This window comes from Ailuropoda melanoleuca, chromosome 6 (assembly GCF_002007445.2).
Source record: "Ailuropoda melanoleuca isolate Jingjing chromosome 6, ASM200744v2, whole genome shotgun sequence".
NCBI classification, from domain to species: Eukaryota; Metazoa; Chordata; class Mammalia; order Carnivora; family Ursidae; genus Ailuropoda; species Ailuropoda melanoleuca.
In genome coordinates, this window is record NC_048223.1 from 74,393,681 (window position 1) to 74,407,082 (window position 13,402).

Consider the following 13,402-nt stretch of genomic DNA (forward strand, 5'->3'; position numbering starts at 1 on the left):
GACCCAAACAATGGAATTCCCTCTCACCACCTCGAAGAGAGTAATGTTTCGAGACATAGTCTGACCTGCTCTAGAGATGGCCTGTTCAACCCACAAAGATTTATGAAGTGGCTACTGCTGTATGCCAGCCTTTGCTCTGGGCGGAGTCCAGATGTGAACCCGGATGGACATGTCGCTGCTCTCGTGGACTGACGTCCTTGGAGGAGGGGACGACACGAACATCGGACGGTGATGGGTGCCATGCCGGGGATTATCCAGGGCTCGGCAACAGTGAGGGAATGAGCGGTGGCTTCACGTGGGGTGGCAGGGAAGGCCGCTCCAAGAAGAACACATTTGAGCAAAGGCCTAATCAGAAGGAAGGAAGGCCGCGAGGAAGAGCATTCTAGGAAGAGGGACCAGCCAGCGCAAAGCCCCTGAGGAGGTCCCGTGGTTGGCCCTTTGGAAGAACTCAAACAAGTTAGGCTGGAACTCAGTGGGTGAAGGGGCTGAGGGAGAGAACACAGTCCCAAGCTGATGGGTTTCCACAGACGTGTGTGTCCCTGTAACCCCTACCCGAAGCAACAAGTGGAACGTGCCCAGCGCCCCAGAAGTTTCCCTCAGCCCCCCCCCGATCCCAGTCGTTGTTGCCCCTCACCCAGAGGTGACCACTCTCTGACCTCAACCATCACAGGCTAGTGTGGCTGGTCCTAGGACTTCAGTTCGGTGGAGGACGTCTTCTCTTCTGCCACCTTCTCCTCTGTACCTGGCTCCTCTCACTCACGGAGTCTGTGGGATTCACCCAGGGTATTGCACGGGTTGCTGGGGGTATTCCATCACGAGAGGACACCACAAGTTGTCCATCAACTCTCCTCGGCGTGGATATTGGAGTTGTTCCCAGGACTTTCTCAGTTGGGGTTGAGACTGGGGGTCTCCCAGCCTTCATTGGCCTGATAGGTGCCCTGTGCTCCAGGGCTCGAACCAGGGAGAAGGGAGGGGAGAGGTGGCTTTGGGACTTTAGGGTCACCGCCCTGGGGCTGTGTGGGGTCCTCGCCTCCCACACCCTAGTCTTCCTTCCTCAGATCTGGACCTTGGGACCTTGAGGAGGCATTTGGTCTGGGTGTGGGTGTAGGTGACGATTTTCTCCATTCCGTGGGCTGTCCTTTTGAAAAAGTTGTGGTAAAATACACATAATACAACATGGATCGTTTTAACCACTTTTAAGTGTATGGGACAGTGGCAGCAAGTACGTCCGCGTTGTGCAACCATTACCACCATCCATCCCCAGAACTTTCTCATTACCCCCAATGGAACTCTCTACCCATTAAACACTGCCACGCAGAGGCTTTTGGAATAGTGGCTTTCCAAGGGGAGGCGGGAGGTGGCCTTCCCTGAGTAATCTGGGGGGAAGCCGAGAGGAAGTGAGAGAAGCTGGAACAAAGGGATTTGCGGGGCAACCAGGGCCCTGAGTGGAACACTCAGCATGCTCACCTCCAAGACCCTGCTGGGGTTTTCCTGACTCCCTGCACTGGGCTCTGGATTTCCTTCCTGCCCCGTCCCAGCCGCTCCGCTCCTTCTCTCCCCCTACTGGCAGAGAGGGCATTTTAACCCCTTCACTTCCTCGTGCCTCCAGCAGCTCAGCACTGCACCCCCACAGGCTGGGAGGTGGCTGGTGGCCCCAGAAGGAGATTTGTCTAGAGGTTTCTAAACGTCGAATGTCAGCTAGGTGTGAGGTCAGAGCCGGGAGACCAGCTTCCTGGGGGGTAGGAGGCATGCTGAGTGGTGAGAGAAAGAAGGGCCTCATTCTCTTCTTGACCCCCTTGCAGAGGAGCCTGGGGGGGGGTCTGGAGGTACAACAATGGCTAAAGTTTCTTCTGACTCTGGAGGTTCCCACCAGCTTTGAAAGCCCTGGGGGTGTTAACAGCTGAAGACCCCCCGGGGCTGTGGTATGAGATGGGTATTTCTCAAATATTTGAAAGAAAGAGGTACTTAGAAAAATGTGATCTGGTGGTCCCAGGGTGGGGGGGACAGGACCCGCTGAGGACTGAGGGGGGTGTCTGGGAAGTGGGTGTCAGATTCATGTTTGGAAAAAGAAGAAGGACGTCCTGATGCCAGTCGCAGTTCTGCAGGGAAGACTTCCTAGGGAGTGAGCTCACCGTCCCTGGGAGGATTACAGTCGGGTGGCAGTTTACTGGCTGGACACAGGGCTCTGGAGTGAGAGAGGGTTGGGGGCCATTGGGTGAGTTCCTCAACCTCTCTGAGCCTCTGTTTCTTCACAAAATAAGGATAGTAATGGGATATACTTTTCAAAAGTCAGGACGGAGGTTGTGGATATGAAGTTTGACACAGTGCGAAGCTCTTAGAAAGCACCCTGTGAAGGACAGGGGTATTGTGGGGAGCATTCCTGGGTGAGGTGGGGGCTTCCGTTAAATCCTCCCCAGGGATCCTTCTGCCCTGGTGTTCCATGGAGGGGAGCCATGGGGCTCATTCTGACAGAGCTCTGAGGTGTTTGAAGTTGGTCATCGGCCACCAGACAGGCAGCGTGTCCGCCTACTCACCACAGATGGGGTGTGAGGAGAGTGCCTCGTGTTTCTGTGTAAGACAAGAATTATTGATTCCATTTGACAGATGAGGCCGGAGAGGTCCCTTGACTTGCCCAGTGTGGACGTGGTGAGGCAGGAGCTGGGCTAGGGGCTTGGGTCTCCAGAAGCCTGGTCAGGGCCCTGAACACCCGACCCGTCTGAGCAGGCCACTTTGGTTTTCCGCTGACCTAGAGGGGTTGTCTGACTGTCTGGCTGGGAACAGGGCTGCGTGAGGGGCACCAGGCAAGGTTTTGAAGGAAGCTTCCTTCAGACCTCAAGTGTGGGGTTCTCTGTCTTTGTCCCAGGAGAGGCCCCCACCCAGGGCCTCTTGCGGACCTGCTGTCGTGGACAGAGCACAGCAGGGTTTGGCCTCAGGAGAGCCATGGTGAGATGAGTGACATCACTGAGCCTCACTGCTTTGGGAGGTGGGAGTGGCAGCGGCAGCCCAGTTTGGCTGAGAATCACCCATGTGAGACATTCGAGAAAGCCCTTCATAACCCAAAAAGCATTTTCTAGACCTTGGCCCCAAGCTTGGCATATGGTAAGGACTCCGGACGACTTTCTTCCTTGTTTTCTCTGCCCGAATCACGTCTCGCAGTGGCGGCCGCTGCCGTGTGGTGGTTGCTGGGTGGGCCTGGCCAGTTCCCCACGAATTCGTGAGCTGCTAGTATATGCCATGCCCTGGGTTGGAACACAGATGTGAACGCGGCCCATTCCCCCGCCCTCGGGAGCCCACTGCCTAGAGCTGGAAGGGACAGGCGAGCCACGACCCATGGGTCACGCCGGGGCTGGTGGCCTGGCGGACTGCTGCTCTGAGCTGCCTTCCAGAGAACTGGCTGTGGGAGGTGGTAAGCTGACTGCCCCCGGCGGCCACACCTTCAGGGCCCGCTGCTGCATTCACACGCAGGCCACCAGCTCTGGGGCTGCTCCCGGACCGTCGCTGAGCCCAGCTGAGACACTAGCTTTACCACACTTGCCAGAAGGAGGACTGCTTTACCGGGTGGTCTTTGCTCCGGCCACCCCTCGGCCTGGCCACAATGCGTTCAGGCCTGTGCGGGGTCTTGGGCTCCTTCCGTCCTGCCCCCTCTCCTTCACAGGTATCAGGCCTGCAGGGCACTCTGAATGCTCTCCCCCCTACTCCTGCCTCTCCACCCAGTCTTTCACAAGCATGGCCCCCGTAAGCCTCTTGCATGGCTAACTGCCTCGTGGTCTGCTTTCCAGTGGGTCGTTACTGACATCTGGTATAAAGTGGCACCCTTGCTTTGGATGGCAGGCCAGAGGGGGCCTCAGATGTCTCACTCAGATTGCTGGAGCGCCGGGGCTGCCAGTTGTGGTGGGTAGAGAAAGGTGAGTTTTGAAGTCAGGCGGCCTGGTGTGAATCCCAGCTCTGCCCCCTTCCAGCTGTGTGCCCTGGGCAGCCTAGTTCACCTCCCTGAGCCTCAGTTTCCTCATCTGCTAAAGGAGATGACTCCCGCCTCATGGGATGGAGGCAAGCCTTCAGTGAGTGCATGCACACGGACTGTGACACAGAGGGAAGGCTCAGTGTCTGTCCTTCTCTGTCGGAGGGATGACTGTGCAGAGGAGATAGCAAGATGCCATCTCTGACCCTGCTGCGTCTAGCTCCAGAAAGCACCCTGGATTTGGGGGGGTTGCATGTGCTCCTCTGAGCCTTGGCCAGCACACTCTTTTTTTTTCTTCCCAAGATTTTTTTTATTTATTTAAGTGAGAGTAAGAAAGAAAGAACAAGCAAGAGCACAAACAGGTACAGAGGGAGAAGAAGACTCCCTGCTGAGCAGGGAGCCCCATGTGGGACTCGATCCCAGAACCCTGGGATCATGACCTGAACAGAAGGCAGATGCTTCACCGACTGAGCCACCCAGGTGCCCTGGCCGGCATATTCTTAAAAGAAGAGTTGGCACCACCCGGCGCCCTATCAGCTGCAGGTGGGAATGTTGCATCGGTGCTGATGGGTGGGGGAGGCCAGAATCCTAGCGCAAGGGCAGGCGGCTGAGAGTTGGAATGGCCCATTGCTGCTGGAAGAGCGCCTCAGAGTTACCGGCCCAGTGGTTCCCAAACACCAGACAGGACTACAGCCTTAGAACCAGCCGAGGGCTTTCCCAGGCTCCGGGCCTGGAGATCGTAGCTTAGGAGGACTGGAGTGGAGCCTAGGGGTCTAAGGTTGAACTATTCTCTCTGGCGATTCAAATGCACATACAGGCAGGCCGGGGGAACAGCTGTCCAGTCCTGGCCCGAGCTTTACCCCTGACTGCCAGGACAGTGAATGCTTGTCTCAGATGGCCTGCGGGGGGTGCCTGGACGGGCCTTCCAGGCCAGCTGAGCTTCGGCGGCCTCCGGTGTCCGATAATATGCGTGGTGTGCCATTATGCTTCTGAGTTTGTTTTGGAGAGGAACAGGCTCTCATGAGCTGGCCTGTTTCCCTGTGGCTTTGAGCTGCCCAGGCCCACTGCTGGGCATCTCCAAGACAGCAAAGGGAGAGTGGGGTGGTGTCTGTCCTTTCTGAGAGGCCTAGTTCTAGGCCATCAGGGACAAAGGAGGAGACTGGGTCAGGTAGTGAGCTCCTGGTCTCTGGGAACAGTCAAGTGGAGACAGGGACCACTACCTTTGGGGATTTCATACAGGGAATCATTCCATGTCTGGCAGGGTACACTGACCAGCCCCTCAGCCTTTGTTCCTTTAAACTGCACTTACTGCTTCCTTTGTATGCTGATGCGGGCCGGGGTGAAAGGGTTGCCTTAAAATACTCCAGCAAAAGAGAAAAAAGAGACAACAGGAGATGAAGCAGGGATGGCAAAATCCTGATAGCTGTCCTATCCGGATGATGGGTACAGAGAATCGAGTGTACTAACTAGTCTCTTTTTGTGTGTATATAAAATGTTCAGATTAAAAACTAAAGACTTAGTTATCAGAACGTGTCCTAGATGCACAGGGTAAAAAAGTCTCCTGTACAAAAGGGTAGTGAGTGGAAGGCAAGTTGGTTGCCCTTCCTTGGGCCCCATTTCCCCTGCGAGCGCTGAGTCCCCTTCCCAGTGTCCCCTTCCTCAGCCTGCAGACACTGAGTGTGTGTGTACAAATCTATGAGCTCACTTTTTAAAAAAATTATTTAAAAATAGATAACATATCCATGTGGAACAAAATTCAAATGCACGGGAAGGTGTGCAGCAAAAAGCCTCCCTTCTGTCCGAGGCCCCAGCCACCCAATTTCCTGGAGACCCCTGAAGTTACGGGTTTCTTACCTGTTCTTCAGAGATAGTCAGTGTGTGTGTGTTTATATATTCATATCCATTTTGCAGCTCCTAGAGTGTTAGAATATTAGAGATTCTGTCCTATCATTTCTTCCCCTGGTTCCCCCCCCCCCCCCCCCCCCCCCCCCCCTNTGCCTTCCCCTCCATCCTTCTTCACTCAGCTGCAGAGTTGAGTAAATGATTTTCCTGAATCCACAGCACCTTCTCATCATTGACATATGTGAGGCTTTTCTCTTGGGTTGTTCTCTTTGTTTTATTTTCCCTTCATCTCATTCCTTTTTCTCGTAAGCGCCCATGGGAGTGTGTTTGAGAAATGTTTCACATAATGTACGTATCCTCACTTAAAAGGACTCTGGTGTTTTTCTGTGTATATGCGTCATTACTTTCCATCCATGGTATTATGTGGCCAATCGAGCTCTGTTTCTTAGTTTATCCCAGATTACTGCATTTTCACATTCGCTCCCCATTTCTGTGTGTATACCTGGATTGTTGGGTGTAACTCGCACAGGATTTCGTGGTTGGAATGCATGCAACTTACCCTTTCCTCCGGAGATGGGCCCCGAGGCTGACTCCATCCCCGCACTGTCACAGACAACCCTGCCTTGACCGGCCATGTCCATGTCCACGTGTGGACCTTGCTCCCAGCTCCAGAAATCCTTTCCCATCAGCCCACATACATCTGCCTCGTGTTTTAAGACATCGGCATGGTATTTCCTGTTTCTGGATGTGCAGAGTTTAGCTAGCCATCAACTCTCTGTTCGCAGACGTTTTGCTTGTTTGCAATCGTTCACCACGGCGAAGCGTGAACACCCTTGTCCGGTTGTCAGTTTGTGCGTGTGTACAGATGTAGGCGGAACTCTCGGAGGTGGAGCTCCTGAAGTGGAGTCTGTACATTCGTCATTTGGATAGATGTTGTTGGAAAGCGTGACAGTGCCCCTTTCCTGCAGCCCCACCCCCACCCCCGAAGCTGTCTTCTAGCACTAAGGTTCTTGGAGGCTCAGAGAGGGTGAGTGACCAGGCTGGGATGACACAGCTAGTGAGTGTTGTCGCTGAGACTAGAGCCCAGGAGGCTGAGCCTGGGCTAGTGACCTTTCCCAGGCATCTGGCTGGTTCTTGTGTGTCTCGAGCTGTTTGGAGCCTGGAACCTTCCCTGTAAGTCTAGAAGCCTTGGTCTCTCCTGGAATGGGTCTGGTAAGCAAGCACTGCCCACTGGTCCAGTGAGGGGTCAGCCTGGGAGCTTGCCACACGGAGGTCCTGGGAAGACACCGTGTCAGGCCTCTGTAGCTCCCCTCACCCCTGCCCCGCCCCCACCTCCCCTAAAGCATCTTCATAAACGGCTCTGTCAGAGCAATGCATCCTTGGGAGCCCGAGCGGTGTTGCTTGGAGACAACTGGGCAACAGATCTGGGTTATTTAAAGGAGAGAGAGGGAGGGAGGGAAGGGGTGACAGCCTGTTTATTCAGGAGTGGATGATCTCTCTGCCGCAGGGTTTGGCAGACCCCCTCTCAAGCTCCCCCCACCTCCTGCCTCATTATTCCCAGTGTTCAGGGCCTGGGATTCTGCAGTGAGACCCAGCAGAAGGCCACTGGGAGCTCCCTTCTGATAGCAGTGGGGGCAGGGGTGTCGCTGAATGTTCTAGGGAGGCACCATGCAAGCGCTGGCTAGTGAAGGCAGAGGAGGGAGGACGGGAAGGCGGAGGAGCAAGGCCTCGGAGGGAATCTTCTGGCGATGATAGGAGCCACAACTACTACTATGAATTGAGCTTCCTCTCCGACAACTCATTTTTTAGAGCTTTAAAAACACTGTCGAGGTAGATGCGACTCTTCCCATTTTATAGATTTGGAAACAGAGGCTCAGAGGGGCTCAGAGACTTGCCTGGGGTCACACAGCTAACAAGTGGCAGAAACTGAATGAAAACTCAGGCCTGTCTGATGCCGAAGCTGGAACGAATTACTGTACGTGGCTAGAGTTGGCAGGGCGCTTGCAGGGCACTCACTGCATCCTGAGCTGACCTGGAAGGTCATGCTGAGTGTCCCCATCCCTGCTCCCCCAGCACCCAGGTCCCACTGCCCCCCCTGCAGGAAACACCGCACTGGGAAATGGTGTTTCCCTGGCTGCATCTCCCACAGGTCTGGGGGCACCTAGGGCGGGGTGGGGTCTTGCTTATCTCTGTGCCCTGCGCCCAGGGTCAGGCGTGTTGTAGGTACATAGAGAACATTGTCATAGGGAGCTCAGGTGCCCAAGACAGGGTCCTCTCTGTCACCCTGACGGCCCTGCAGAGCCCGAAGGACAGTGTCCTCCCCCGGAGCCTTCTCTGCCCCAGCTGGACAGACCTGGGCCCTTCAGCATTTCCCAGGGGCTGCGTTTCAGATCTGCACCCTCTTGCTGTCTTGCTGGGATCCAGCACCCTGGTTCCTGGGCAGGCGTGGTCCGATCAGCGGGGAGCCCTTCAGAGCACAAGTAGGGTGGTGAAGGCTTCTGGGAGTGTGAGCATGGGGTATCCGGCCCTGTGTGGTCTGGGACGGCCCACTAGAAGGACGTTAACTCTTCAGTGCCCTAGCTTATAGAGAGAGGACAGCTCAAACTGAGAGAGGCTGAATTCTGGTGAGTAGGGTGGGGGTAGGGAGGTGGGGGCCGAATGGGGAGGGACAAGTCAACACATGCGTGGTCCTGGGCTTGTGCTGTAGTTGGCATTGTCCCCTCATCTTCCTCTGGACCCCACTGCAATGCTTTGTGCAGCTTAACAGGACCTACCTTCAAACCCGCCCTCAGTAATCCCTCATAGTAACCACCGGCTCAGCTAAGTGTCATTGTTGTCCTTTTATAGATGGGCCACTGGAGGCTAAGAAGCCTCCATCATTTCTAAAGTAGCCCTGCAGTACCCTCTTCTAGACCCTTCTCTTGTGCTATTTTCTTCATAGCATGAGTCCCTCCGAAATGATCTTGCTTCTGTTTTTGTTTACATGTTTATCGTATCCCTCACCCGCACCTGACAAAAATGTCAGCCTCATGAAGGCAGGACCTTGTCTGCCTCCTTCACGGCTCAGGGCCTACAACAGGGCTTGGTGTAGAGAAGGAGCTCTCTAAATGTTTGTTGACTGACTGACCGACTGACCGACTGACTGAATGAATGAAATATTTGTTGAATATTTCTCTCTTCTTCTGATGGAGCATTCTCTCTGTCCTTCTTGAGGAATGTTCTGGAGACAGAATGACCCTCCTCTCATATGTCCTGGGCAGTCTTCAGTCAGGCACTGAGTGGTACTGGGGGGAGGGAGGGGAGGTCCCCCTGCCCTTGGGAACAGCATTATCACACTGTAGATCACAGGTAAAATCAGTTTTGTGTACTGCAATCGGCAAAAACAAAAATAAACAGGACAGGATAGACTGGAAAGTATCAGGATGCATCACACACAAAAGGCTCAGCATTTTGAAACATTTTGTTGTGACACACACACGTTTTCATATTTCTGTGTAGCTGGTGGTCCCAATGTAAAATGTATTTCTTACTTTGAGTCTTGGTCACAAAAGTTGGAACCCGGTGTGTGAATTTCAGTCATGGGAGATGTCATCCTTGAACCTAGACCCGAGAGAGTACAGCCAATAAAATTAATGATCCTGCTGATAACTATGGTGCCAATTATTTTTTTTTAAGATTTTATTTATTAATTTGACAGAGAGAGACAGCCAGCGAGACAGGGAACACAAGCAGGAGGAGTGGGAGAGGAAGAAGCAGGCTCAGTGGAGGAGCCCAATGCGGGGCTCGATCCCAGGACTCCGGGATCACACCCTGAGCTGAAGTCAGACACTTAACGACTGAGCCACCCAGGCGCCCCTGTGATGAACATGCTTCCTGTGCCAAGTAGGAGCGCTCAGGTCCAGGGCCCTGTGCAGAGGTGAGGGGGAAAGAGTCCAGGACAGACAGAGACCCTGTCAGCAGGGAAGACTGCCTGGAGGAGGTGGAACGTGAACTCAGTCTTGAGGAACTCCTCTGCCCTGGCAGGTTCAGGGCTGGGTCAGAGTACAAGCTCAGGTGGTAGCAAGAGGTGCCATCAGTGAGCTCTGGCTGAGTGCCAGGCTCCCTCCATTCCTCCAGATGCTCCTGGGAGGCAGGAACCACTCGCACCAATTTACACATGAGGAAAATGAGACTCGAAAAATGTGGGGACTTTTAGGGTAGGGAACATTACAGAGGCTAGATCCAGGGCAAGTCTGCCCTGCTCAAAGCCCGTTGTCTGTAAGGCCTGGGCCATACATGGAAGGGGGTCTGAATCGAAGAGGGGTACTGGGTCCTGGAGATGAGTCAGTGGGCCTGGAAGGCCCAACAGGTGCAGCAGGATCCCAGGCAGCTAGGGCAGGTGGAAATCGGTCTATGCTGGGACCCAGACAGCAGGTGTGTGGTGACCTGAGGCTCAGAGGCCACCTGGCTCGGGGGGAAGACCGCAGGCTCCAAGTCACCCACCCAGCCTGGAGGTTCCAGGTAGGTCCCAGGTCACAACCAAAGCAGAGCCCTGGGGAACAAGGCTAGGTTGGCGCCCTGCCCTGGCTCTGTCCTTGCTTCGGGCTTAGCCTCTGCGGCTTGTGGTGGGCTTGGCGGGGATCGAGGAGCAGACAAGAGCAGGAGGGCCTGTTTCTCGTCTTTCATCAAGTCTCATCTTTGCTGGTTTGAACTCAGCTCCTCTGCCTTCCAGCAAGTCATTTGAGCCTGTCAGGAAATAATTCGTGGCTTGAGCATTCCCATGAGGGAACTGGGGTTCCCACAGCTTATGTTTCTGTGCAGGGACTGGACGTGGGAGTTCTCTTCTAAGAGCACCAGCCCCTCGCTTGCTTGGGCAGAGGGGGCTGTGGAGGCCACAGACAGTTCTAGAAGTGTGAGTAGTGGGGTTATTGGCTATTTTTTGTAGCTTTGGGCTGCGGTAGTGTGTGTGCTACACATATTCCCATATACACACATGCTCACTTGTATGTCCACACTCACACCCATTGGACACTTGTGCACACATGCATACCTTTATTCACATCTCTGCAAACATGCTCTCACACATGAGCAACATAAGCACATATGTATGCACACACACGTGCACGCATTTGTACAGGGCCATCCACGGGGCCCTGGCATTCTTTAGATGACGAGGTAACGTCCTGGGTGTTTGTGCGTGTTGAATGTGGGGTGGTCATAGCGCTGCTGGGGGTGCTGGCAGAGTGGGCTTAGGTCCTGAGCCCTCTAGTTTTTGAGGTCCTGTTCTGGAACCATTGATCCTTTTCCAGGGACTTTTGGGCTTCTGCTCTGAGCTTCCAGATCTCTCAGGAAGCTTCTGGGGCAGTTTGGGCTGAAAGAGTTGGCACAAGGGATTCTTCCTTCTTGCTTTGGGCTGGGGAAAGAGGAGAGTGTGTTCTTTTCGTCGTACTTAGGGCTGCACTGTGTCCCTTCCTTCTTCTCTCCCTCAGTATTCAACCCTCTCTCCCTCCCAGGCCCAGGGTGGGCACATCTGGTCCTGAGCCTTTTTTGTGGTTGGGGGACCCCCAGCCCCGACCAGCAGGAACTTGGCAGAACCTCAGGGGCTGGGGGTGGGCTGGTGAGGCTGGGCATTGTGGCTTGGATGGAGTCTCTGGCGTGACCCTGAAACACGGTCAGACCTCCAGCCCTTTACTTCTGGGGTCTACCAGCTGAGCCCTGGGGCTGTGATTGCTGGCTCTCCTGGGGACACCTCTGCCCTGGGCTTTTTTGCTTGATTCAATAAGAACACCTACTGTGTGCATGGTGAATACAAATGAAGGGGTTTGGCACTGCACTGGGGGCCAAAAGACAGGTCAGAGTCAGAATTCTGTCTTCCAGGAGCTCAGTCTAGAGAAATGGACACAGACACAGCGCCTGGCATCTGCTGGAGTGAGTGGGGGAGGGGGAGCAGCATGTATGCAGATGTGTGTGCTTGTGTTCATGTGCACGAATGTGTGTGTGCATGCTTTTGTGTGCGCTCATGCTAGTGCGGGGGTGTGCACCCTTAATTTAGCACCGGCCTCAAGGGCAGCAGTACCCAGGAATGCAGCACACTCAGGATGGCAGGCAGGGACATCAGTGGGGATCTGGCAGGGGGTGGGCTGAGTTACGGGTTTGTGGCAAGAGGAGGAAGGAAGGGAATGACGCCCAAGAATGGAGCCTACCATGCGCAGCGTGCTAGCCCCAGGCATTAGGCACCCCAGCTCTCTGGCTTCTCTGCACCTCCTTGACAGTGGACAGGCCAGCTTATGGACAAGGAACTTGGGGATCAGAGAGTTTATGTTATGTTTCCCACACCACACATCCAGTTTACTGTGAGCCAACCTGAGCCTAGCTTTGCCAGACTCTGGAGTGCTTCCCCGGGCTGCTCCTGGACTTCCTCTGCCCTTCCTCTGGCTCACCTTGGGTGGGGCAGAGGCAGGCCTGGAGCAGACGCCAAGTCTTCCCTGGGCCTCAGTTTCCTCATCCACTAAAACAGTACTTATTTCATAAAATCATCTAGGGGTATGAAACATTTGAAACCTAGGTGCTGGAAACCACCAACGGCGACCATTCCTTTTGTCCTCATTTATTCCCAGGGCTGATGGAGGGGCTGCATGCCCCTCTGCCAGCCCAGTGCCCTCTGGCCCGACTTTGGAAAGAGGTGAGGCCCGCGCTGCCTTGGTCCTGGGGAGACACGGCTCCCCCAACTCCCGCTCCAGCCCTGAGTGGGGGCGAGACAGGTAGTGGCAGGTGAGGAAGAAGGATTTCCCGAGTGTGGAGAGACGGAGGAAGTGACTCACTAACCACAACAAAGCCGGTCTCTTCGAGAGGAAGCGGCGGCGAGAGAGTGAACGCACGTGGGTGCGGGTGGGGGCGTGCGAGCCGGGGGCCTGCGTGGGCTCTGGGGCGTCGGGAGCGGGAGCCGGGCCCCTAAGGGGCGGGGATCGTGCGTGTCGCCGCCGGCACTCAGGGGATGGGGGCGGAGGGTCCCCTCCCCTTCCGAAGTTTCTGCCCCCCTGTTCCCTTTAAGCCTCAGGGCTGAGGGGCGTCCAGGGCTTGGGAGCAGCCCACGACTGAGCGGACAGTCTGCTCTATGCCCGTCGACACAGGAGTGGCTGAGGCCCAGACGGGGCAACCGCCTAGCTCAGGTTGCACAGCGCCCTGAGACATTTATTCAGGCTCCCCGCTGCTCTTCTGGGTCCCGCCAAGGCGCGGCCGGGCTTTAAAAAGCAGAGGGGGGCGAGGGAAGCCCCGGGCCGCCGACCTCCCGGGGAGCTGGAGTCTGGGAGGGGGTGTGGCGCCGAGAGCATTTGCTTCTTTCTCCAGCCAGGGAGGCTGGATGGAGGGCTTGGGCATCTTCCAGAAGGAGCCGAACTAATGACAAGGGAAGAGGAACTGGCTTGCCAGGCAGTCTCCCCCGCCCCAAACTTTTCCTTCCAGCGGAGGGTGGGCGGGCAGAGGGAGGAAGCGGGGCTGGAGAAGGTGGGGCCAGCCGTTCCCTCTCCGCCCTGGAGCCGCGGCTCTGGGATGCCAATTCGGACGCGGCTTGGGTGAGTGTGTCTTTAAATCCGAGCCCCCCGCCCCCTCGCCGGCTGGGGCGGG

The 13,402-nt window shown here is 55.5% G+C and overlaps 1 protein-coding gene across 1 annotated transcript in view; it reads left to right on the forward strand.

The window, feature by feature from the left end:
- Positions 1–13,061: 13,061 nt before the first annotated feature.
- The window catches only part of PALD1 (phosphatase domain containing paladin 1), a 113,692-nt gene continuing 113,351 nt past the window's right edge, over positions 13,062–13,402 (forward strand). Inside the window, exon 1 of the mRNA XM_034662630.1 lies at positions 13,062–13,350. The gene's annotated coding sequence lies outside the window, so the exon portion shown is untranslated. The remainder of the gene's footprint in view (positions 13,351–13,402) is intronic.